The 27,503-nt window shown below is 36.0% G+C and overlaps 1 protein-coding gene across 14 annotated transcripts in view; it reads left to right on the plus strand.

Annotated features, from left to right (window-relative positions):
- MARCHF1 (membrane associated ring-CH-type finger 1) overlaps positions 1–27,503 on the plus strand; it is a 236,623-nt gene that overhangs the window by 87,949 nt on the left and 121,171 nt on the right. For 3 of the 14 annotated variants that reach the window (XM_030491818.1, XM_030491810.1, XM_030491812.1), the window contains one exon: positions 5,260–5,468. The exons of 10 other annotated variants lie outside the window; for them this stretch is intronic. The gene's annotated coding sequence lies outside the window, so the exon portion shown is untranslated. Of the gene's footprint in view, positions 1–4,665; positions 4,978–5,259; positions 5,469–27,503 lie in introns of those variants that run through there. One more of the 14 variants, XM_030491813.1, reaches the window with a different exon arrangement.

The following is a 27,503-nucleotide window of genomic DNA, read 5'->3' on the forward strand; positions in this document are numbered from 1 at the left end:
TTGTCTTCTTACGCTAACTTCTAAACAGGGATGAATTTTACTCTGTAGTGAATACACGTGAAGAAAACAGTTGTCAGAGTTAAGTGTCATCTGTCCTTTTTTAGCTACCGATTATATGCTGACAGAGGCTTTAAAGGTTTTTATGACTGTTATTTTACACCCCAGATTTCTAGAGATTCTTTGAACTGTTATGCTGTAAAAATGTGTGTGTTAGTTGCTAATCTGGCAAGATACTCAACAATGTAAAATAAGCTTTTTTGTCAATATGTGATGTGAAGAAACTGGTTATCATTATGGCATAAGACGGGGATAGTAAATCTTACTTCAATTCTGAAATTGATTTTATTACCTGTTTCTAAGCAGGAGATTGACAAATCTGATCCTTTGTTAATTTAGGCTCTTAATAACCTCTTCTGACTCTTTAAAAAAAATGCAGTATTCAGTGAGAAAAACAAGAGAAAACTTATATGTGCCTGGAAATATTCTTGGGAAAGATGACTTCAGAAAGTGTACTGGAGAGCAGTTGTAAATTTTTTCCTGGTTGTTGTTGATTGATATGGGCAAATGATGAAAAATTGTGCTCACCAAAGGTAAAATAGTTGTGTGGAGAAGCTTGGCACTCAGAAGTGCTTAATGGTACTTAAAGGAACTGTAGCTAGTATTGGGTCTTCTCAGGTTGGATTTTCTTCCAGTGCTAAAGTATTGGTGTAATTATAGAGCAAAGTGCTTTTCATAGTATCCTTACACTGCACAGGACTTCGCTATAAAACTTACTACTTTTATGAGGTATTGAAGAGAATTCAGTTTTTTATTGAAGCTTGAAAGAACAGATAAATGTAATAGCACATCACATTTAATCTTACCTTCCAAAGCAAAGCATCTAGGCAGAGATAAGATGAAAGTACAATCAAATTAATCTTGCAATGTTTAGAAAGCTGGTAATGGATAACAAAGAAATATATGACTTAAATCTGTGGTAGTATTGTGTTAAGTGCTTTTAGGTGAAATTATAAACTTAATCTTATGTTTTTTCTCTTGTAGTTTAATAACACTTTGGAATTCTCTCTATCTGGGGAAAATGAAGAGGGATGAAGAAGAAAAGGCTTGTTTATGTGTAGGAGAATGCTGTATCACACATTCTGAACTTAATTATTTAATCGGAAATGTATTCCATGTTTGTTAAAGAAACAACCTTTTCTGATTTCATTAAGCTTCTCAGGCATGCAGACTTTCAGCCAGGGAGTGTGCTTTGTTTTGAACCCAGTCAGCGACCCCTATAAAAATGTTTAATTAGCTTTTTGCCAGTGTCAATATAGTTCTATTATACTCAGAAGGCTGGATAAGCTCCCTCTGGTGGCTCATTTACATTGACGTTCTGTTCTTTCCCTTAGTATCTGTTTACTCAAGTGAACAAGGCTGCTGACCCCAGGTATCAGTCAGGCATCAGTTCCTTGCGGGATTACATTTTAATTGAAAAACATCAATAATTTTCTTAGAGAATGAAACAATAGCATTTAAATTTGAAGCAGTTTCAATTTGTTAGCAAAATAAATGAAGAGGTACAAGGTAACAAAGTAAGCAAATAAAATTACATTACTTCCTTCTAAGTCTAAATTGCACAATAGGTGGGTGGCAGTAATTTAGGAGTGGCACCCACTTACAATATTGCTTACTCATAAACTTAGGAAATATTTGGATATTAAAGAAAATTATTCAAGAACATGAAGTTTGTGGTTTTAAAATGGTTTTAAAATGGTTTAATCCTGTAGCTGAACTATAATTTTGAGTTAATATGAATCCTGGCATCAGAATTCATTTAAGCTATTTCATAGCATTAAAGAGAAGCATTTAAAGAGAGTGAGCATACCTCTCACGTACGTGTAGTCATCTTAAAATTATGAAGCCAGGAGACTTTGTGGCTCAAACCCACTAGCAAGTTTAAAGTGAATTTGCCACCTCTGTAATGTTAATTTCCACAGATCCTTTCAAACTCCACACTGTTGTAATTTAATGGGATCCTTATCATACTGGCAATGAACTGTTCTCTCTCTAAAGCAGTGAGAGAAGTATCAAAGCCAAACAACATGCGAACTGCCCATGAAGTTAAAAATTTGGTTCAATACAGATTACTTCCATTATTAAGCTATTTTCAATAAAGCTGATTACAGAATAGAATATAAAAAAATCAGAGAAATTATAGTTATTGGAATATGAATATTCAGCCAAATATAAAATTCTGTCCAGCTGTTTCTGAAGGAAAGGAAGAAGGAAGGGGTCACAGAAGATGAGAATAGGAGGGAAATGGCAGTATCGTAGGTTTATAAAATAGAGATGTGAAATAAAGGGACAAATACAGCATAATCAGCAATAGGTAGCTGAAGGAATTTGAGAAGAAATGTATTATAAAATATGTTTTGAATGAATATTCATTTGCATTTTTAAATCACTATCTTGCATTTTTGTCCCTTAAACATTCTAGCAGCTGAGATTCACAAAGCAAATAATCTTTAGCAAACATGGAAAACCTCTAAAAGTAGACTTTCAATATCCACACAGAAGGATGTTTGTAAGATTTTATTTTTGATGACAAGTTGTGCATTTGTCTTCATTCTTTGACAAATAATATTTGAGAGCACAGTTCATAGTATAATCTCCAATATACTGTGCACCTGCATATCTGCGTTAAAAACAAACTCGGTTTTCTAATGATATGTTGCCAGTAACAGAAGCAGGTGGGTTAGCAAATAATAACTTCCTATTGTGCAGGTTTTTTGGAACAGCTTCCCACTGTGTCCAAGTTCAGCATTTCCTTGATGTTGGTGGTCAGAACTTCCAAGAAGTGAGATGCCTAATTTTTTTTCTTATATACTTTTTAATGGCATAGGTTCACTGTGGAGGAAAAAAGGGCCACAACACTTCATCATTTTAAAAAGAACTAAGCACATCACGCTCCTTAAGGTCTTTATTTTGGGTAACTAAAACAGACATAGATGGGATTAAAGAGATTACTGGTTAACCTAGAAATGTCTGACTTGAATCTCAAATTCAGATGATTTAAAATACAGAATTATTGGCACAGTATCGAAAGGCAGATTGACTTGAAGCTTAACTAGACAGGGGAATACACACTACAGGAAAGGTCCATTTTAGTACCTCAAAACCACTAGTTTTCTATCAGTGCTTTTATCAAAGAGGTGAGTGATTATCATGACAAAGCAGAGCCAGGTTTCAAGATTCTTAATCCGGTTGTTCCTTAAAGGCAGGAAAAGAATTTGTCTGTAGCTTTAAAACTTTATTAAACTTCTAAGGATTTTCTTTTGCATTATAATGTAGTTTAAGATTAACAGCTAAACTTTACCAGTCTAGTATGTGACATTTCTTGTCTTTGAATACTGCTAGAATAAATTTTTGGATTACAGCTGTCCTGGTAAGGAGGAGCTTGTCTTTTTTTTCCTGATGTATATTCAAAATTCAGAAATATCTCCCCATGTGCATTGGAAGCTGTTTAAACTTGCATTCAAACAAATTTTGGAATATCGGAGACTAAAGATGGAATAAGCATGTAAAATGTATATCTGAAAATTTGTAAAGGAAGTCTATAAATGACAATAGACTTAATTTTGTTTTTTGTAAATCTGTTTCATGACTGGATATATATATAAAATACATATAATAAATAAAAACAAAAATGCGCACACATACACATCTTACAGCATCTGTAAACTCCTATTACAGTTATGATTGTTAATGCATTTGATAAACTTTTATGTTAGAGCGTGTCAGTATACTTTAGTTCACACTGCCATCCCAGCTTTACACTGGTTAAATCACAGTGACTAGTGATGTAAAACTGGGATGGCAGCGTGAACCAGATCCTGATTTATCTCTGGCTAGTCTCTTTTAAGCTTTGTTAACTCAGACTGAGAAACAGTAACTGTAGCAGTGGAGCAGTGAATCAACAGTATTTTAAATCTTTCCCATATAGCTTAGTAAGAAAATCCAGAAAAAAGAAAGTAAGAAAACTGTATATAATGCTATTATTTCCTGTTAGAGTTCCAAGTGCAACTGCATACAGCTAGCCATAAAGATGATTTATTTCAAGGCCTAGGTAACACTTATTTTTTTTTTTAATTGACAACATATTAAAACGTTGGTGCTTGCTCTATTTTTTTTCCTGCTTTCATTCCTTTATTATTTATACAGTGCTAGCTGATCTAGTTATTTCTTTACTATCATTTTTTTCTTGCATTCTTAATATTTATGAAAAATAATAAAATTTTTAACTAAGCGTTAAGATTTTCCTTTCTTCATATCTGTTTTTGTAATATAGCACCTGGGACATTCTTCTGTTGTTTTGCATTTTAGGGGGAGGGAGGAATGATGAAACAGTTTTCCTGGGCATTTTACTTTTTATAACTGAGAGAACGAAACCTGTTGGGTGGGACAAGCTCACGTAAATTATCTTTTCATAGTGCCGCTACTGTAAAGGCATGTTGTGTGTCTGCCTTTGGCTTGTCCTGCTGAGCTTGCCTCTGGTGATGTCTCAGGAAAGGACAAGTGCAGCAAAGGGTTAACTTTTTACTATCAACCTCAGAAAGGCACATTTGCAATCCCTCCCAGTCTTGTCTTCTTTTTTACACCTCATTCGCTCACCGCTGCTCTTCACTTCAAGGCAGATCCTTTGACCTAAGCAGATTATTGTAGATGCATGAAGGACACAGCAAGCTAGCCGTGCTTTTGAAGGAGGAGATTTTGGCTCCAAAATAGGACACTAAGCTTTTCAGCCTTATGCTGCTTTACCTAGTCAGCACAAGGCGGTGTCTCTGGGTGCTTAGTAGACTCCTGTGGAATCAGATAGGAAACAAAAGCAGAAGTGACAGCCGCTGCAAACGTGGGAGCCTGTGCCATTAGAGGGAGTAGATTGCTAATGAGGGCCTGCGAGACCCGGGTTTCCTTGGTTTCCGTGACAGTTATTAGGTAACACAGAAATTGAATTGTCTCCCACAATGCTCTTGAGTGATAGTGGGGCAAGGGGGTGCTCCAGGGATGCAGCAAAGGAGTTATGACTTGCAGCAACTCATCACTCTAAGCGTGTGAAACTCTCTGGATTATTGTGCCTTACTTCTTTGTTTGCTGTTTCTTGTTTGTTTGCAATTTGCTCTGCTTCTTTTTTTTTTTTTTTTTTTTTTTTTTTTTTGATGGAAGACCTTGGCATATGCTACACGGTTTCTCAAACAATATTTTCCCCTCTTTATTTAGAGCTGGGCTTGGCAAAGCAAGGATATGAACAATTATACAGGTGGGCTACTCAGGGGGAGTGAAGATATAAGGCATCCAAACAGGTATTGGCAACCTGCAGCACTGTAAAAATGCCCCTCCAACAGATTTCTGTAGTTCCAGTGCGGGAGACTGCCAGCAATGGGAGAAGTTCAATGGGCAGAAACAAAGAGAAGAACAAGGAAGTTGAGGTAAGAGGAAGGTTTCGATTTGCTACGGTAGGATGAGTCTGCTTTTGGTAGCCAGTGGGTTTGGCTGCTCAGCAGGATGCGACGTGCCGTAGCGTTACACAGTACACATGAGTGCAGGATGCTTTAGCACACCGATAACATCTCAGCATTACAGAGAAAAGGAGTGTATTTGAAAGAAAAAAAAAAAGAAGGAAATTGCAAACTGCATTAGGGGGGTTTAACATTTTTAGTTAATTGCATGTAGTCTGCTAGTACTGACAGTCATTGTTCCTTATAAGCTGTCAAGTAGCAGTTTCTTTATAATCGGTTGGATAAAAAAGTAGTTTTAATGAAATTCCTATCTCTGTTTCAAAACAACAAAAATACTATGCTAACGCCTTTCTAATGTGTGTGTGTTATTCATGTACGCATGAGCTCTATAACTTTTTATTAACATTTAAAAGGCATCAGCATTTAGTTTTTTATCACTTGACTGACTTTCTTTGATTCATAAACTTACAAAAGTGTTCCATCAGTAAAAATTGTGTCCTGTTATTTTAGTTAGGAAGACACTGTAGGTTCATATTATATTAATAGGTAGAACAAAAAAATACAGAAAATCAGTGCAATTTTAATGGTCTTTTTACCTGTAGGAATCTCTTTTGCTATGCACAGATTAAACACGCATTGTGCAAGGCCAAAAGAAAAAAGAGGCATCCCTTCTCATCTGAAAACATAAGTAGTCTGTTTATAGATGTAGCAGTAAATGTACAGAACATAGATATCTGCTTTTTACAGACATGTTTCTTATCTCTCTTGTTTTTCTCATCCTCTTGCTGTATGGAAAATAAGGAGCTATTGGGAAAACAAACATGATGTCTTTTAAGTATTATCTAAGAGATTGTGTGACAGACAGCATTCCTGAAGAACGAAGTAGTGGTTTAACTTTCTTGGGTTTTTTTGGCATGGTTTTCAGGATGCTAAGTTCAACAGATGACTGATACTTATGTCTGTGTGATTGGGGAAAAGTATTAGTAAGCTTGCAGGCTTAATTTTTTTTTCTTTTTTAAGATGCCTTTTTTGCTCAATATTTGGCTTTGACATGTTCACTGAATGTGATTATTCTGATTTTTTTGTTTGAGCACCTATGTATAAGCAATGCTCTCCTGAAGTAGTCTCCAGTTGCTTATTGGTAGCACTGTTTTCAGAGGTCATAACATCTGGAGATTTATGTTCTGAAATGGGAAACTTCTGCTCTGGTTTGGTTTTTTTCTTCCATTGATTGGTTAAAGATGAAGGTTCAGGTGGAAACTACTGTTTCTATTAAGACTTACAGTGTGAAAAGCAGAAGTGTATAATATTACCTAGCTTAAAATTGCTTTCTTGTTTTAATTTGAATATTACAGTTAACTGAAGAATACATGCAACATTCACACAGTGGTAAGATGAGTGGGATAGTTCATTTAGGGGGATGGGAGAAGTGTGGAGCTTCTGAATTGCAATAGTCTCATGTGCTTTTCTAGATTGTTTTCCCTGTGAGGGCTGGGTTGCATCATTTCAGCAAGACTCCAGAAAACAGTCTTTTCTTGAAAGCTGTAGAAGTTATATAGTAGAAACGAGCAAAATGGCTGGGCTAATTAAGTTCCAGAAAGGTCTCTTCTGAAATAAATATTAAAACCCAAATAAATAGCAACAACAACAAAAAACCAAACACACACAAAAAAACCACAAAGCCAAAAAACAAACCAACTCCACAAAACTCCTAACCAAACTTAAAGTACCTGCTGCTTGTTGAAATGTATTTGCCAAACTGCTTTTTGCTGGGCAGAGCCTAATCATCGTGCTTGAGTATCTGCTCATCTCTTAAGGCTTATGGCTGTGATTTATATGGTGTAAAAACTTTTGTAGATCAAGTGATAAAGACTAAAGTTTCTCACATAGTATCTACAGCTTATGTAAATTATGATGATGTCCGAGGTTGTTTTGTGGATGTAATTTGGGAGTAGTAAACCAGCCAGCCAGAGGCTGTCTTATTGTTCACACAGAGGTTGCTCAGGCTGATGTTGATGGTCTTCTATCCCTGCAAGTCCTACACAGTATGGTCCTCATAAAGGGAAGCTTCTTTGCTTATGCTCCGTGTTTTCTGTCTGTGGTGTTTCTGTGATTATTTGCTTCCTCTCTTTCCAGTAGAAGGCTTTTTGAGGTGAAAGCTAAATTAAATAGTTAAATGGACTTCCTAGAGCAGTGAGAGCATCAAGCTGGTTTAGGTCCAGCAAGATGTGAAAAAATGAAATGTCTGAAACGTCTTCAAATTGCTAAGATAACAATTGTTAGGACTGTATGCCAAATGTTATTTCTAGAGAATTTATACGATGTACTTACAGCATCATGAAAATTTATGAAGAGTTAATCTTTTATCTAATTGCAGAGCTTGCTGCAATGAACTATTTCCAAGTTCACAGTGAATTACGTAAATCTAGCTGACTTAAGAACCCAGTTGCATATGATTCGTGATGCAACTCATTCTGTAATGCTTTCCTGTGGTTATCAATGCTCAGACATGCTTTATCAGAAGGTTTTAGTATGTGTCTATGCACACTTACAGGTGATTGCCAAATATTGGTCTGTTTTTAAGAATATTATGTGCAGTATGAATTATGAGCCCAAAATGGCTATCTGACCAATATTGGGAGTAGAGGCATGATAACAATGGCTAGAGGGAGCTTTTTAAGCCAATATTCTTACGCAGTACCATTTGCACAAGCAAAACCAATGCAGTCTGTTCCTGTAAATTTGCCTCAATAATTAGTGGAAGTTGTAGCTAACAATGAATTTTGCATCAAATTTAACTACAGAGCTTCTTTTTATGTAGCCTAAAGATGTGGTAGGTTTTTTCCACGATGAAACAATGAAAATGCTTAGGTATAACCAGTTGCAGCATCTCTGCATTACATTCCATATGTGGGTATAATCTTCCGCTAATTTGTCTCACTGATTTTAGGAAGGCTTAATAGTCATTAATGCTACTTGTTTTCTTCAAAACATTGAAGTGAACAAGCTAGCTTCATTACTTTTTACTAATGCTGTTGGAAAACATCATTGCAGAAATGAAGACCAAAGTATATAGTGTAGGGTGCATTTGTAACATGGTGTGAACTATTGAGTAGTTAATTCAGCTTTCTTAGTAGTTGAGAAAAATCACAAGTTTACAGTGAAATGTGTAATTGTGTTTCTGTGATAGATAAAAAACTTGGGTGTCTGTTTTCAGAAGAGTTTGTTAGTAGAACTGTTGTTCAAAGTCAGTAACCTAAAAATCAAATTATGCCATCAGGACTCCAAATCTCTAAAGTTTTTGAAAACGTAGACTTCAGTGCCTTGAGACCAGTGCTATATTAACATATATACCCCGTTTTATATGGATATAATATTTCAACAGTTATGTTGGACTTCTGGTTGATTTTCTCTACTGTGATAAAGAAATATATGATTATTGAAGAATGTGGCTGATTAAATGCCTGCTCTGGCTGATAATTTCATTATTTATTTGTGAACGTATACTGTGAAGTTCATAAAGTAGCCTCTGTTTAGATTGTCTTGTGTATGTGCATAGATTATTATTCTAAAGTGAGTTAAGAAAGAAATTTTCATACAGTAGAGAAAACTGGGCAGGGTGGCAATGAAGTGAGAATACTGATTAACATTAACCTAGAGTTTGCAGGGGTCATAGAATAAACTGCCATGGCTACTGTGGAAAAAATACCTTGAATGTTGTCTACTCAGAGTGGTACAAGTAAGTTTATAAAACCAACAATAAATGTCATGGTATGGCAGAGAAGATACTCCTTGCTGCCAAAATAAATCTGTAGACACTATGCTTCTTGAACTTAAGCATTGTCTTTCAAAATGCGTTACTTGAAAATTCACATGCTGTTTTTAAAAAGATTAGCATAATGAATGCTTGTCCGTGGGAAGCAAAAATTAGGTCTGTTTATCTGAGTGTAATCATTTCAGAGTACGAGATATCTTAATAAAGGTACTGGCAGATACGAGTCAATCTTAATTTGGTTACCTTGCAAGAATTTTCATTAAAAGAAAAAAAAGGCCTTTGGAACAGTAATACAGTTTTTGGACGCATTCATATGGTAGTACTACTGACTTGTTATAATGATGAGTCTTAATGTCCATTAGCCCAAACCCAATATCTTAAAGATGTTATAAAATCTTATATTCTCTAGTTACCATTAACAAATAATGTATTTGCCATGCTATTGTTGCTTTATTTTTAGTTTTGCTTGTTTGTTCATACCTTACTGGTAAATGGTTTTTCTACTTATGAGTACTCTGTTTCTATAGCCTTAATGTATTTTGTTGCTCTGGCAGAAGTGATGATTAATATTAGTTTCATTCACATAATTTCGTAGAATGTATTAAGATGCACAGAAGAATTTTTCTTTTTCTCCAACACATTAAAAAAAAAAAAAGTGCTGCTACTTTAGTTTCTTAATGTACCTCTTTACCTGTCAGATCCTCACTCCGATTATTGTACTTTGGCATGAAATTTACTTCTGCACATTGCACAGTTCTGTGCTGTGAAGGAAACACTGGACCTCTCTCTGTTCTTCAGCAGTGTTTTTGTGTTCTTCCAGCTCAAAGGCAGCAAGACAGTAAGAGATCTGCAACTTTTGAGGCTTTAAATGTTATCAGAGAAATACTTTGACATTCATGAAGATACTGTGGTCAGTTAGACTTGAACTTGGTGGTTCTGCTGTACAGTTTGTACCTTTAAAAAAATAGCTTGAGTATGTTGCTCAAAATTATGTATGCCCATTTATTGTGAAGAGCCTGCATTTTTTTGTAAGCAGATCTTCTCTTCAAGTCAGAATTGAGACTGAAACCTAATGGTTATTTCAAATGCCACATTAGAGTAGCTGCTAACATTTATTTTAAACACCAGACTAGAGTTACTGCTAACATTTACTTTAAAGCTTGTAAATAGTTTGGGAGACATTGACATGCTTTTTAAGGGAGGAGGCGGTAGTTGAATGTTCTTGATGGGAATGAATTACATTTTCCTCTTATCTCACTTGTTACTTGCTTAACTTCAAATAGATGTAGGGATAAATGAAATGCTTTTAAAGGCAAATACTTTCTTGTGTGCTAAAAAGAAAGCAGTGCTTATACATTTCTATGAAATGATTTTCATGGCAGTTGTGAAGTGCATACAGGGGTATTAGGTACTTGAAACATGTCTGTAATTAATAAAAATGGTAAAGGTTTTATATGTCTGTTTATTTTGGTTTATTGCCTTACGACCTTAAGTCAGGCAATGTATTGCCTTCCCCCCTCCCACCTACCCATCCACCCCCCTCCCCCAATTTAGTGCAGATACATTTGTTAGTGGTTTTAATCACTTTACCACAAGATGAAATAAGAATAATTCCTGATAAGTGAAAATGTCACATGCACTAATAAAACAACAGATATTTCTTCTCTGGATGGCTTGAGGCATGTGATACAAGGAATAAAAGACTTAGAATTCCTGGAAATTGAAGAAATGATTCTTCAGCCAGATAGCAGATGTTTGTGGTTGTGTTGCTGTTTATCTTAAATTCTCTTCTTGAAGTTTCTTAGGTATAATCAAACAGATAAATAGATATGCTGATTTATTACCTAACATACAGGTGGGTTTTTTTGTGGGGGGGTGTTTTTTGTTTGTTTGTTTTACAGGAAGTGTAAGGATGTTTGGTTTTAGGTACATCTGCCTGTAAAGAGTCATGTAATTGCAGTCTTTTTAGGAGTTATAATTTTTTATTCAACAAAAGACGTGGAGGTAGGAGAATGGGGAGAGGGAGATCCAGCATATGAATCAGATTACTGATGTACTTTGGCACATATTGTTTTTTCTTCGTAGTTTGTCTTATTGTAAAGGTCATGTTGGAGATGATTTTACATACAATATATGACAAAATCTCCGATCCTGTATATTGTCAATATCGTATTTCTCAAAAGACATCAGCGGTTATTCTTTATTCTTGGCATGACCGCAATTTGGACTTCTATGCTATGTTTGCATGGAAATCCACCCGTATCTGCAGTTTTAAGACACCGCTTCCTGGCAAAGTCTGTATGTAATTTTGTGATGATAGTTTGCTGTAGTGTTTAATGGTTGAAGTGTTCCCAAAGTATAGCTGTAAGTCAGTCTGTGGTGTGCTTAATTTTCTTTAAGATGCTTTAGAAAGTTAAGTTCTTTATCAGTAAGTTTTCTGACTCCAGTTTGGGAACTGCTGTTATTGGGTCTGCCATATGATTCATGTGACAGGCTATTTCATGACAGTGTGAGAAAGGAGAAGTGCTACCTAATACAGGCTAGGTTTGTTCTAATAATTTTGGATCCTTGTTTATTTTTCATATTTACTTTGCTACCAGTAAGAAAATAAGAGATTGCTTGATGTTCATTTTATTAGCATGCTGTAAGATAATGCCAATTCTTTACAGGCTGCTTTTCCTGACAAGATTATGTAAAGGCTACTGGCTGCATAGAATGATTGTCAGGCTTTTTATGAAAAGACAACAGTAAAAGCGTATTTCATCAATATGAGATGCTGTGTATTGACTATGCATCAAATACCAGTATTGACTTTAAAATTGGTCTTTTCACTGATAAAAGATTTGAAGCTTAAGATTCCGTATCTGAGTATCCTCCTTCCTCTTTGTTTCTAGCCAATGCTTGCAAACTGCTGGCACGTCTTCTGATGCTGCTGAAGTCTGACTAGATAAGTATCATGAAGAAAGCTCTTATAATTCCTTTTAGCTCTGGAATTCTCAGTTCAAATAAATTGAAGGTTTGGGCTTGTGGGTGTATTTTCTTTCACCTACTCTATAACGATTCTGACTTTAAAATATTAGGCTTCAGATTTCATTTGATTTAGATTTCTTTCTAATGTTAGTCTGAGATGTTACAGAAGCAGCATTGCTGTATTAGAAAGTGATTGTAATTATTTTCCTGTTAAGTTGTGTTTGAAAAAAAAAATAAAAAAATGCAAAACTCCAAGAAACCCAAACCGCACACACAAATCTAGCTTTTTTTAATTAGTGGGTGGTGGTCTTGCATTCAGCTATAACCTTCCATGGCTAACTTAGTTTCATCAATTGCTTAGGTCCTGAATTAGATTGAAACAGTGGCTGTAATTGAAACAGTTTCCAGAATGTGTTGTAATGCCTGAACCTGGCAGCTGAATGGGGCTGACCTGGAACTAGAAACAATTCAGGAAGCTGAAAAACTGGTTGTTTGCTCTGGTTATCTTTTACACTGACTTCCATTATGAACAATGTTCTGTGAACTGTTCTCTATTACAGATTTTCGTTTTGTTGTTTTTTTTTTTTTTTTTTTTTTTTCCCCTGGATTATGACATGTTGCAAATAAAGTTCAAATGAAAGTTATCTAAGGCAGAACTTTGTTGTCAGCAAAGCCTGTGTTCCAAGACTCATTTTGGAGAAATACTCTCAAATTTAGACAGTGTTTAAAAAACACACATACCCCTAAAGACAACTCTCAGGCATTGAAATCTGGTTGATTGGAACTATTTGATTAGTTAAGGAAAAACATCATAGAGGCTCAAATTACTTGAGTGTACCACTAGCTTTGCAAAACTTGTGATGCTAGCCCTACAGATGTATCCAGTTTTATCTGAATCTAGCTGTCTGAACAAAAAAATTTTAAAGTAAAAAAGACTGTGTATTTAGGTACAGTCAGCTGATGCATAGAGTTATATAAAAATATTACTTACAGTAATATTATTTCTTCTTCATAACAATGAATAATATAATACTGAATTTGACCTATTTTTTTTTTTTTATTTTTTTACCTGAGGCAAAGCAGACTTTCCCATCTTCTCTCTACGTTCTTCTCTATGTTCAAAGACTCTTTGAACGTAGCTCATTCTTATTGTGAAAGCGAAAAATTCTATGTAGCACAAGACAACCCTTTCAGCTCATATTAAAAGCTTTGGAAGGGGGTGTCCATTAGGCTTGACTTCGGTGAATTGTTATAAGCATATTAGAAATACGATTCTAGTTTACGCATGTGCACACTTCAGCTCAAATGACGTGAAACCTGTTGATTCTCCTGCTTTTAAATGAGGTGGTTATCGTGGATCTGCTGAATTGGGTTCCTGCTCACAGCAGAGTGCCTCGGTTCAGCACCACTGACAGCGCCCGGATCCTGGGCTGCCCCCCTCCTTCCCGCAGGGGCTGTGCTAGACTCCGGAAACATGTTTTGGAAAACACACATAGGTCTTGTTTAATATATGAATTTAAGTTAATTATTTTTAGGTTTTCTTCCTTGAGTTTTGTACTATTTTCAATAAAAAGAGAAAAGGCAAGATTTTGTATTGGGGAATGGAATTTGACCTTGCTTTTAATGGCGATGCAAATAGGATCTGTTTCATGTTCTAGAGTGAGATGGCTTATCTTTAATAAGAAGATAAAGGATGGTTCTCAGCCTACTTTCAAGTATTAGTAGACGTCTCGACTCTTCTCCTGAGCTTTGAATACACAGGAGTCATGACCTTCATTTCCCCATCAGCACATCTTCTTAAATTGTGGCAGCAGTGACACTTTGCAGGCAGTGGAAGTGTTTCCTTGTTTACAATGTTTTTTAACTGTATCCATATTGTGGAATGAAATTTTTAAGTCATTAGCATTAGGTCTATATCTTTATTTATCTCACTTATTAGCCATATTTTTCCAGCTATCTAGTAAAGGATTATATGAATATTAGAAGGATGGGACTATTTTAGCAGCAGTAATAAGAAAACTGTCTCTTGGACCAAGTAGATTAATTGTTTAGCTCCATGGACATGTGATCCAAAAAAACCCATTTTTAGTTTACTTGCTGGATATATTTGAGATTACATCTGTATGTTACAGCACTGTCATGCTCAAGCAGTTTAAAGTAGTTATGGCAATAGCTCATATTACCACATATGAGGTAATAAGGCAAATCATTCAGTTGATTTGTCTTATTAGAGAGATTTGTTGTCTAGTGGCAGCCCAGTTAAAAAAAAAAAAACCACACATGCTGTCTACCATCATTTTTCTTAAAAAACCCCAAACCTCTTGCAGATGCTTAAAAGGAGACTTTTCTGTGTTAGTATTTCTGAGGTTTAACTATTTCAAATACCTTAATTCCATTTACTGAAGAGAATCCCTTTTTTTATCTTTTAGTGAAAAATCAAATTCTTGGGAACACTCCCAATCATTTGACTTGTCTAGTTGTAGGCAAGACTAACACAATGCAAATAGTTAATTGGTCAAACCTTGTGAAAATAGTGCATTTTGTTGGTGAAATGTATTCTGTTGATGTATTTGCCTTTTCATGAAGGTGAACTGAAGGTGAACTGAACCACGCAGTGCTAGTGAGTAGGGACCAAGATATTCCAGTATGCTGTATCACATGATAGATGTAGCTAGAGAGGACTGTGATAAGGCCTAAAATGAGTTTGATAACTGCAAAGACTGTGTGCCTGGAAGGACACTATATCTGTAGTGCTGGGTGAGAGATTTAAAGATGCTGGAGCTGCATGAGTGTTGTGAAAGAGTTGTGAAAGCTTTACTGCTCTCTCCCAGTTTTCTAACCATCTCCAGCCTTTTGCTCCGAATACAAGAGATCAGACCCAGGTGGGGTGTGTGTTGACTTTCCCAAATCCTGTTTCAGGGCTTTATCACTCTTACAAATAGGCAGCACCAGGAAGGCCTGTTAAAATCTTCTAATGCTGCTGCTGTCTCCTACAGCGAGGAAAGGAGGTCACAGCATGCATAGGGGTAGTGCTGCTGTGAGCTCAGCCTTAACTGCATGCCTTGCCTGAAATGTGTTTCAAGTCTCATTAGTGAGGAGTCTTCACTGTAAGCCAGGCTCTGCAGGTAGTGTTGTTTGGCTGTCCTGAGCTCCAGTAGAAGGCATGGAGTTATTGCTGGTTCTCTGATGATCCTCTTTATAGAATCCATGGCCAATCATTTAGTGCATGAAAATAATTTTCTTTTTAACGGTAGTTTTTCTGCTGTATTTCTTCCTCCTCCCTCCATAATCTATAATGCTGTTCCTTGAGTCATTATAACAAGGACTGACTTTGATGGACACCTCGCAGTGCTCTGATTTGGTTCTAATTCCAGATGTATTTTTCTGTGCTTTCATTTTCCTCACCTGAAATTAGTGGTACTGCTCCTTCCGCTTTCATAGAACATTCTGAAATCCCCCAGTGAAGTCCATTTTCTAAGGCATATGGATGCATTGTGTTGTTTCCTGTGTTTGGATCTTGTAGGTAAAAAGTTTCCATGGAAACAGTAGACAATTCAGGTTTTACATTTCCCATGTAATCACGAAAGTTCTGTGCATACGGTGCCACGTGGCTTAATTTATTACTCATCTGAAGGCTCCTTTTTTTTTTTCCATTTTAAGGTTAGTTTAAAATACAAGTGTTAATCACTCATCTATTGTATATTGAGTGGGATTGAGAGTCTGGACTACTGGTGTCATTGTCCATTTAAAATTTCCGAATATTAACACATCAGAACTAAAATCATAAATTAGGAGATGTTGGAAGAATAATAGTAGAATTTGATGCAGAACTGTTAAATCTTTCACAATATATTGGTTAGTATTTATAACCTCCAGGATGTGACTTTGCATTCATGAAATTTCTGGTACCTTTTTGATTGTGTATTTAAGGATTTTCTTTAGTAATACTGTATGTATTCTCTATTACTTGTAAATCATATTACTCATCTTCTGTGTATTTAGCAGATAAGTAGAAGGGCAGTTTACCTTAGTTTCACAAACTATTTAAAGATTCTGGTATTTGAGTCAGGCTCACAGGGTTCATTTCTGGTAAATTAAAATTTAATAGACTGGTCATTACAGTGCTGTCAATACGAAATGCACAAGGAGAAAAGAGAATCACTATGAAAAATGATGGACTCAAAGACTGTCATTCTGGATTGTCTGCTTCAAAACATTTCTAACTAAAAACATAAGTCAAACCATTGAGAATGGAGTTTTTGTTTATTTTCAACGATTGTATTATTGAGCTTTTTCTCTGCAATCGTAATTGCAAGACAGTGCAACTATGATTTTAAGAGAAATTTGGCATTGCATTCCTTACTTTCAGAGATTTCTTAATATAGAATTCTCTATTCTCCTGAATTGCAGCTGTCCAAGAGGAATATGACAATCAGTTTTCTCTCTGAAGCTAATATAAGCTTTATTGTCAAATAGCTAAGCTCAAATAAATAGATTATAACTGGAAATAGTTACTCTGCTGTCACTATTTGCAGTACAGTTCACAATGCTGCCATGCACAAGTGACAGACCTGTATTATAAAACTTTAAGGTATCACTTTATTGTCCATTCTGGAAAAAATGGTTAACCTACAGCATTTTGCTGAACTCATTTTTTTTTTTCCTGAATTGAGAAAAGAAATAAGGAGAAAATTAAACATCTAATGATTGGATTGTTGATTCATACAATGTTTTTTGATAAAATGATTACCCCAAGTAGTATATGTATCTGTGTAAGGTATCTTAAACTGCAGGTAAGTCAAGTGCAGGTTCGATGTGTATGACTAAAGTGTAATGAAACCTTTTATCTTCAACATGACATCTCTTTTTATTCTTGTTTGTTTTCCCCTTGGTAGCCCTACATTAAGACTTGATACTTTTTGATGTGCACAAGCATATTTTGTTTGCCATTCACTTTGTGGCAGAATAGCATTTGGCACTGGAGAGAATCAGAAAAGTGGAACATATAAGAAACAAATAACAAATTCTCTATGTCTACTAGTAGTGAAGTGTTACTCTGTTTAAAATAAAGGCAACATCACCCCTCTGATGTTCTAGCTATTCTATGAAGTAATTAGTGAAAATATACTTCGTTTTGAAATCAAACATTGTGACTGCAAAATAGGTTTTATATATCCTTACATTACTGATAATGAACACTTTGGTAACACTGAAAGTGATAATATAATATTATCTCATGGAAGTGCAAGTGGCATTATGTGATATAATAGGATCTCAGAGTTCTCAAGTCTGAAGGGCAAATGCCTATTTCCAATTTTATGCTGCTTTAATTTAACGAGAGAAAATCTAAACACTATTTCTTTGGTCTTACTGTGCCTGAATTGCTGCAGTCAAAGATGTTTAATGTTGAACTACCATTTCAGGTGTCATTTATTGAAAAAGATTCACCTACTGGCTTTCCTGTGTTGAAGAAGGAAATAAAAAGTAAACTGTCATGGTGACTGGCTGTCTTTTTTTTTTTTTTTTTTTTTTCATTATTTACTTTCCATTATGGTCTGTGTGCTGGGGGCTTCTGTAGTTGTTAATCATACTGCCTTTTATGATCTAGATTGACTGCTTGAGTAATTAGACTTTTTTAAATAAAGGGGTTAAAGAAAACCAAACCCAACTTTAAAATTGTCATTTATTAAAAGAAGAACAAGGGAAAAAAATGCAACTTAGTATCTGCAGCAGACTAACTTCCTGACAACCTGATTTCACTCTGAAGGAGGTTATGATTAACTACAATCTGTCATCTGTGAGGAAAACGTAAATATTCCATTGGCCTGCAGGGGAGTTACAGTGCAAAGCTTTCTCTGTTCTTCCTATGTCCTACTAATTTTTCCTCCTTCCAAATTTCTGGTTAGGAATATTGAAAGCTGGAATAATTTAAGGAAGAAAGTGTCATTGAGAACAGAGAACAAATAGAAATTTTTGAGTCTCTCTAGCTCTGCCTACCTACTCTGACAGATTTCAAGGACTTCTCAAGCTGAAAGTGTTCACAACCTTTCCAGTTTGGGGTCTATGCTTTAAGATTCTGCTTATAGTCCCTAAGGTGATAACCTGGCTCTGGATGAGGGGTGGGGGGAAGGAGACACTGCTGCAAGCCTTTCCTGATGAGAGACCCATTGATTCAGGGTCTACACTAGAACAACCCTAGCCAGAAAACAACCCCTTCAGCTTTTAAGTGCTGAAGTTCACCATCTGTCTCCTAAAGACAGGAAAGCTTGAGCTAGAAAGAGATTGTGTCATGGAACAGGTTTGGGACCCTTCTTTTGTCTAAGTGCAGCATAGAAGGTTTGTACTCTGTAGAAGAGATGAGTATTTTGATAAACATTTACCTTGTACGTGGTGCTTCTGGGCATTTCAACCATTTTACTAGGGAGAGATATAAGGAGAATATGTAAGTGCAAATCTCATCAGGAAAAAATTGTGAGCATTCAGTTGACTGTATTGGTAAAAGGTATGTGAATAAAAAGTATGAAAATATACTTAAAAGGTATATAAATGCCTAATCTTGAATTTCACTATTTCACAAAACAGCAAAACACTTACTTTTGCTGGTTTTCTATGAGAACTGATCTCACTGTGTGCTAAGTGCTTCAATGAGATGCTAGATATTTTCAGATGAGGACATTTAAGAAATTCCTCAGTCATCAAGCATCCCTTTCCTTACTAGATTCAAGTCCCAGCTGATATTTCAACTGAATAAATCTTAGGTGAAGGTAGGCTGAGGTCCTTTTTCTGACCAGGAAGGTGTTTGGATATGAAACACAAATTTGTATACTACTTCTGTTCTGTAGATAATGAGTTTCCTAGGGTTCTGTCTAAAGTTAGAAAGGTGTGTTGTGGTTTTATTAGTTTGATTTGGTTTGTTTGTTCATTTGTTTGGTCTTTTTTTTCTCCCTGATGGACTTTGGCTGTTTTACATCATTGGTATGTGGTTTTTATCTCATGGGCCTGATCATTTCTGGTTATTGAGTACTGTATTTAGGAGCTGCTTTGGCAAAATTTGGTAAAATTAGTTCTATTAGACATTAAGTCTGTTCTATTCCAGGAGTATTTTTATATGGCATATGGTTTGTTTTTCTGTTTCAGCAATTTGTAGGCACTTGTCTTTATGGTAATCCCAATGGATTCTTTTTATGCCTTGTGCAACTACCTAGTGATAAAACTTCTCTCAAACTGTAACAAATTGAGGCTGTCAGAGATAGAATAAAAGCACCTCCAAGGTAATCCTCGGTCTGTATGAACAGTGTTTACTTTTGAGTGACAGAGAATCCAGTTTTGAAAAATCTGAACCTCGTAAGAAGTATTTCCCAACTTTACTGCTTGTCTTATGTAAAAAGATTGGGTTTTTAAAAAAATCTGCGGGAAGGATGGCTGTTTCGGGGTATAGCAACAGGCAACTTTTAGTGGGTATCCTCACAAAGTCAGTTGCATTTGCTATAACATTAGGACCACCAAAAACCACATTATGAAACATTGTCCTTCACTTCTGCACCTGAAAATATTACATCTGAATAGCACTTATTCATCATGCGTGTAAAATCATGGATATAAAAACAGCAGAGTGTGTCACTATGAAAATCAATTGTAAACACTTTGCACACTGAGTAGATGCTCCATAAAATTCACCTAACACATAATAAATGCAGGGGCCATAAAGAAGTGTGCAGGAGAAATACCAGTTGTAAATTTTCTGTGGGTTTTTTTCTGTGGAAGAGCAAAAGGTTTAAAGGAAAAAGCTATCAAAAAATCCTCACTTTGGAGAGCTGAGCAGCTGGTAGAAGATGTCCCCTGACAAAAGTGGCCATACTGATCCTGTTATTATTATGAGTTTGTACAACTTTTATGGTTATTGAAGAGCAAGAGTCTGTGACTTAAAAATGTGAAATGGGTGAAAGTATGTGTATGTGCCTAGAAGTCTCTGGCGTCTGACTTCTGTATGCAGAAGTCACTGGCATAGGTCAGAGAATATAGCAATTCTCTAGCATAATTACTTTTTCCTGGTGTCCTGGGTGTAGGATCGTAGAATAGTTAGGGTTGGAAGGGACCTTAAAATCATCTGAACATATTTCTGCAATTGCATTCAAACTTTGGAGGGGGGGTGTGGTGGTGTTTGCTTAAATATGAAACTTAAGCTTGAAGACTGAAATTATGCATAAAAAAAAAAAGCAATAACTCATCAAATAACTAAGAATAGATTGAAAGCTCCATTTCAGATAGAAAAGAGTGTTGGAGGTCATGAGAAAACATTTAGAACATCAAATAATTATTTCTTGCTCATTGTCATTATGTGTTCTTCATGACCACCTTTCTTCCTATTTGACTTTCATCAATTAAGCTTCACAATACCTCATATGTTCTTAGTTTTCAAATTTGGAGCAAGAGATTCAGGAAGGAAAAAGTACATATGGTAGTTGTGAAATATTACATAGCTGTTAAATGCAGAGTTGTATTACAACATGCAGTGTTTGCAGGATTTTCAGTTAACACTAAGTAGCACTAACTCAATGTCAGATGTCTTTTGACTGCACAACCTCAAATGAGAAACCTGTAGACTTGAAATAGAGAGAGGTTGCTAAGTATTCTTGATCATAGCATTTGATGATCTGGTCGCTCCCACTTTTCAGGAAGATAGTTTAAAATGTAGTGGTGGCAAAATGTACTTAACCCAAATGATTTCTCAAGAAATGTTTTATTGCATTTTGACGTCCCCCATAGTGCAACTTTTTATTGTTACTTACTAGAGATTACTAATGTGGATTTATGAGAAAGTTTCACATATAATGCAGGGATCCTCTAGAGAGGAAAAATATGTATGTCAGCAGGATACCTCCAAGAACAGAACTGCATCCTAGCATAAAACCATTTGGTAAAAAAACCTTAAATTGCTAAACAGGATGGCTATAGTGGGTTGACAGCAATTTCTGTAGTAAGATTTCTTTTCTGTAAAACTTGCACATTCTGTAAGGACACATTCTGACCAAGTCTCCTGCTCCTCTGGCCCAGTTGAGCAGTGCCATACGCTGGGGGAGAGGACCCTCTCCATGTGCCCAAGTCCTGGCTTGCTGCTGGCATTTTTGAGTAGCCAGCTGTTCCACCTTAGGCTCAGCCTTCTGTGTGTTTTCTAGCACACATAGATGGTTTCCCACTGATAGGTGCCTTTCTCCAGTTTTTATTGGTTTCTGATGTAGGTGGTCAGGTCAAACTGCCAATTGCTTCATTGCTGCATAGCGCCCAGCTAATCTCTTTGAATTTTCCCCATGTATCTGAAGCCAATTAGTGGTTGTTACCTGGGTTACTTTGCCTGGCTTCTCACCTTTGAGATGTTACAAGGACATGAAGTTGTATGACTTCTATTTTCTTTTCTGTGCATTTCTAATCCAGCAACCAGGATAGCCTCACATTTGGAAAGGAGTTGGGTCAGCCTCCTCCATGCCAATTATCTGTGTTATCACTGAACAATTGTCTTTGTTTTTCCCACTTGTCATCTAATTGGTAGGCAGGTATGGTTCAGACCTCATTTTGTCTGAGCAATGCCTTCAAGTAAGCTTCACCCCATGACATACATGCATACATATGTGTGTAGGTATATGTGTGTGCATGCTAACATGAGCAGATTGGCAATAACCATAGCTAAATGTTGCTTAATACTTTACATTAGGAACATGTTTTTGTTGCGAACAGTTTTGCTGAACTTTAACCGTTCGGCCCAAATGGTTTTTGTTATCTCTCAGCTGAAAAGATTCAGGTATTATGATACAGATATGCCCCTGAATAAAGTTAGGGAAATTGCTTGGCTTGATTTTGTTAAAGATTTAAAATAGAAACACACTTAGAGTTCCTAATCTCTGCTTACCTTTTGTCAATAGTACTTGTTAATTCAATCTGCTGTAAAAATCCCTCCCAAAATTACTACAGTAAAAACGCCCGAAATCTAAAATTACTGCATTCCCCTCTGACAGCATGTATTAAAAAAAAAAAATGCAGAATGCCTTGAAAGTATATATTCTAAGATTGACTTGATTGCTTAGTTTTTTAGTTCCATCATGCAGTACAAAAATTTTAATTCCAGAGTGAATTATAACATTATGATTTTTCTTGTGGTTTGAAGTTTCCTAGATATAAGGGGAGGTGTTTAGATAGTAAACAGCTCAAGGTGTATTTTCTTTACATTTTTTTTTTTCCCCTGTACGATCTCTGCAACTGCCGAGATTTTATGTATTTTTGGTTGTTCTGGCAAGCGTTCGTATTTGGTAATTGTCCTTTTGTAATAATTTAGCATTGAAATAAGTTTTGTGTGTGGCTTCTAAGGACTGGCAGCTGTTAAGATAGCACTGTTAAAATTATTGCATGAGCTAGAAACTATTGAGTAATTTTTGTGCTATCCCTTTTCTTTCCTACCACTTAATCATAGTAGGTCATGTACCAAAATTTTGTTGTTATTCAAAAGTTTCTCTCTTCAGTGTCTGGTTTTATTTCGATATATTGGCTGTTCTGATAACGCAGCGAGTTTTGTAGTGCTATCAAGTCAGAATGGTGATATCTGCTGTGTAAAATATAAATTACTGGCTGATAAGGCAATACCCATATACATGTAATTGGTAGATATTATTCACATATACTTCCTGACATAGATTTCCCATTTGAAGTGGTTTTAATACTAAACTGTAGTTTCAGTTTTCATTTCTACAGTGAGACCCCTCATTTTCCATTTTGTTTAATAATACAGCTTAATGCTGGTTTCTAACACAGAACAGCAGTTTAGCAATTTATCTGACTAAGAACACAAGAACTTCAGTTTAATTGAATTTTGAGGGTTGGTACTTCAAATTTTCATCGTCTGTGAGACATAAAAGATACTGGCTAGCATAAATTGTATCTGATTCCCCTATCCTTTCTTTCCTCTTTCCAATAACTGCTGGAAAAGGCTGTACCAGTAGGCTAGAAGCCAGCAAACATTCGACCATATACACATTTTACTTCATCTTCTATTTTACTTACTAAAATAAGGTGAAGAACTTGTAAATCAAGCATATTAGAAGTCCAAATGTGCAGATCAGCGCAGGGAGTGCAGGTTTTTATTTTTGCTTCATGAGACACCCTATTATTATACACAAAAGCTTACAATATTTGGGCAGTCATTTGGAAATACTGTGTGACTTCTGAATTTGTTTCAGTATTACTAGCTGTAAAACTGTTGTCTTGCTCTCCACAGTTTATGTGACTCAAAAACTCTAAACGTCATCTGCTTCCAAAATGCAAAAGACCATGATGACCAGTAAGAGTGAACAATAAAAATGTAGTTGGACAGGTAAACCAGCAAAAGTTACAGTCCTAATAAACTGAGAACACACTTGAAAGGCTGATACAGGTTTTACTACATTGCATTAGGAATGTAATACTTGTCATTCTTGCAACAGTTCTTTACCATGAATCAGAATCACAATAAACAAAGACAGAATACAGTTTTGGTGGTTTTGTGTGCCTTTTAATATTTGTTAAATATGAAACATAGTGGTCTAGATAGGCAACAGATGTGTAAAGGTACATTCCTGTTAATAAAAAACCTCCAAGCTTTCTAAGTTCTAAAAACCAGATACTGGAGAAAGAGAACTGTTGTGGATGAGAAAATAACAGAAGGCTGCAAGTCTTTAAATTAGACAGAAACTTTCTGATCATCTTAGACCTCTACACAACAAGTGTAGTTTCTTGAATTCTCTGAATACTTTTTTCTTTTTTTTTTGTATCCAATGACAAATACAATAAAGTTGATACTACATGCATTTTCATCATATTCCTTTATTCATAAACACTGTACATAACTACAATGACACAAAGATAAATACCAGCAGTTCTTGCTAAGAAACATAGAGGAAATTAATGAAGAAAAAGTGATGGAACAACAACAACAAAAACAGTTTAGGGGAACTAGGTCCATTATGGCAGGCCACACAATTTTCTATATCTTTGCTTTAACAGGATCCATTTGTTGTTCTTATATGTGAATTTGAATTTATAGGAAGACAATCCAAAGCATTTATACTAAGCCTATGTTCGTCTTAGTGAATTTATTGCTTATAACATTTCTTTATAAGCATTTCTATTTAAATTTCAAGTGCTCTCAAGCATCAAGATGTAAGTCATGTCATGTTACTACTGAATTATCCAGTTAGTTACTTATTGTCCTAATTAAAAGGATGAAAAACACAGAACTTCACTGTTTGTTAAAAGAATGTGTTTCAGCTCAGAAAAGTAGTGGTGTCAAGTTCAGGAATATTACTTTCCTTTGCAAAAGGTTGAAGTTCTGTTAGAAAATAACTTACAAAGGATTAATTGTAATTAGCTTGTTTGAAAAGTGATAGATCTTAAACTATTTACAATATTCCTTTCTTTCCCCCTATACATACAAAAGTGAATGTGTCAGTCAGCATCTTTGGGAGTTAATGGCAGCAACAACTTTTTCATTCCTCTGTTGATTAACAGAATGATTTTGCTGAGGCAGAAGAAGGGAATGTTCAGTAACCGCTGAAGCAATAGGTAAGGGTAAGCAATAAGTAGAAATTGGGAAAAAAAGCATTCCTTGAAAGTTTTCTGTTATTGTTGTTTGGTTCTTCTTAGTTTCATTTTGAATTGGTAATTGTAATCCACAATAACTTATTTTCTCATTAATATCCCATCTTCAGTAAATACTAATTACAGTTAATACATAGCAATATCTATGCTACTGTTAAGTATAGCAAACATAGCAGATTACTGATAACAACTTTGTTATTGTACCTTCAGCATTCCTGCTTATGAATTACACTGTTACCTACATTCCATCCTTCGTGGTACTGTACTCCTCATTATTCATTGTTGCTTCTAACATAGCTGTGAAAGCAGCTCAATTTTCTTCTCAAAACAAAGTGAGTAGATCTCTGGCTGTTAATGATTGTGTGAATATGGAGTCAACATGGAATGAAGTAACAGACCAGAAAAATAGTTTCATAGCTAATGCAGAATTCAGCTTCTGCAGCCTCACCAAGAGTTCAGACTTGGAAAGTCTGAAGTTTGGGCATAGTTGGGTTTTTTTGGGCACAGTTATTTTGCTGGCTTGTATTCAGATTGTGATGTGACCCCAAAATCTAGACCAGAAGTAAGATAGTAGAATAACAGAACAATAAGAGAAGTAAATACGGCCTGCAATAGTGAATATGTAAGGGTATCATTTGACTTTGTATTGCTAAGTAACTGTACCCCATTTTCAGGAACTGATGAGAGTTAGCCTCAGATGAGCCAAATATTTTGGTGCCCAAATACTTTCAAGTATGACAGACATTTAAATACTAAATCCCTTTAAAAATCTGAGGTTTTGGCATAGCCATAGTGCTTTGGAGAAGCTTCGCATTAGGTAAAGGAATAAATTTCATTTGTGTTTTCTTTCCCTTTTCAGAAAGTAATGAACTGAATTCAGCAGAGGCATTCTCCAAGCCTAACAGTGCTTACGATATATTTTTCTTCATATTGCTAGAATTTAACAACCAGAAAGTGTGAACAGAGTGAATAATTAAGGAAACATTGGTGTTTATCAGGACACTAAATTCTTCATTTCTAGGTTACTCTGATATACATTTGCTTCTTTGTTGAAGAAGTAGTTCAGAATGTACCTTGTTTATTGAAGGAGCATATTGAAGGGATTTTATAAGCAGGAAAACCAGTGACAACCTATCTAATTGGTTTGTAATAGCATATTTCCAAGAAACTAGATTAGATATAAGTGTCTTGGGAGGTTAAGCAACCCTCTTATCCCCATTAGTGTACTTACATAATACACATTTTAATACAGTAAGGCTACTGGTAAGCTATAGGAGATATACAGATTCCTGATGTTGCCTTTTCTTTCTAAAAGGCTCAGAAGAGATATATTCCTGGAATATATACATCAGAAGAGATGTATTCCTGGAAATAGAGTTTTCTTCCTTGTCCTCTTTTTAACATCTCTTATTGTAGGTAGTTGTAATTTTCTCACGAGCTTGGCATCAGGTTTTTGGTTGTTCTAAAGGAAGGAAAAATGTGCGAACAGCAAGTGGTTTTTCTTCCCTTGGAAAGAAGGTTGCACAGCTGATGGTATCTGGTCAATCTGCTGGTGGAAATCAGAAGGAGGAGGAGAAGAATCATGATTTTATATATTTTATTTTCTTATACTAACGAAAAGTGAGCTTCTGGGCAAAATCTGATATGATTTGGGAAGGTGTTGCATGTGTTAAGTCCCACGCTAATTGTGAAATTTCTGTATGATGTTACCATATAAACATTACTAGTAAAAGAGTAGATTAGGTTTTGACATTCAAGAAACCTCTCATTAAATCTTGTGAGTACAGCTCTCACTGGGTGTGCATTAAGAAGAAAAGAATAATTGTCTCCATGTACTACTCATGCCCCCATGAGTGCAATACTGTCAGAAATGTGTGAACTTCTTGAAATGCCTTTCAATGGCTCAGTGGAAATTTTTTTTCCTTATTTATATTTGTCTAGGTTTTAACACTGGCAGTTCTAGTGATCTGACAAACAAGTGCTGTCTCCTTTTGTTTCAGCTTTATTGCTAGGATGTAACTGTCCTGGGTTCAGCTATAGCAGTCATTTTTCTCCTGCTTAGTAGCTGGTGCAGTGCTGTGTTTTTTAACTTTCAGCCTGGGAACAACGCTGATAACACCGATGTTTTTAGTTGTTGCTAAGTAATGTTTATTCCAACCAAGGACTTTCTCAGTCTCATGCTTTGCCAGGGAGGAGGGGAAGCCGGGAGGAAGCAGAGACAGGACACCTGACCCAAACTAGCCAAAGGGGTATTCCATACCACAGCACGTCATGCCCAGTATATAAACCGGGGGGAGTTACCCGGAAGGCCCAGATCACTGCTCGGGTCGGGCTGGGTATCGGTCGGTGGGTGGTGAGCAATTGTATCCTCTCCCCTTGTTATTTCACTAATCGTTATTATCATTGGTGGTAGCAGTAGTGGTTCTGTGTTATACCTTAGTTGCGGGACTGCTCTTATCTCAACCCGTGGGAGTTACATTCTTCCCATTCTCCTCCCCATCCCTCCGGGAGCGGGGGGAGGAAGAAGGGGGGGGGGTGGGGAGTGAGCGAGCGGCTGTGTGGTTCTGAGTTACCGGCTGGGCTCAAACCACGACAGTTCTTTTTGGCGCCCAACGTGGGGCTCGAAAGGTTGAGATAAC

Source organism: Strigops habroptila, chromosome 7 (assembly GCF_004027225.2).
Source record: "Strigops habroptila isolate Jane chromosome 7, bStrHab1.2.pri, whole genome shotgun sequence".
Taxonomy (NCBI): domain Eukaryota; kingdom Metazoa; phylum Chordata; class Aves; order Psittaciformes; family Psittacidae; genus Strigops; species Strigops habroptila.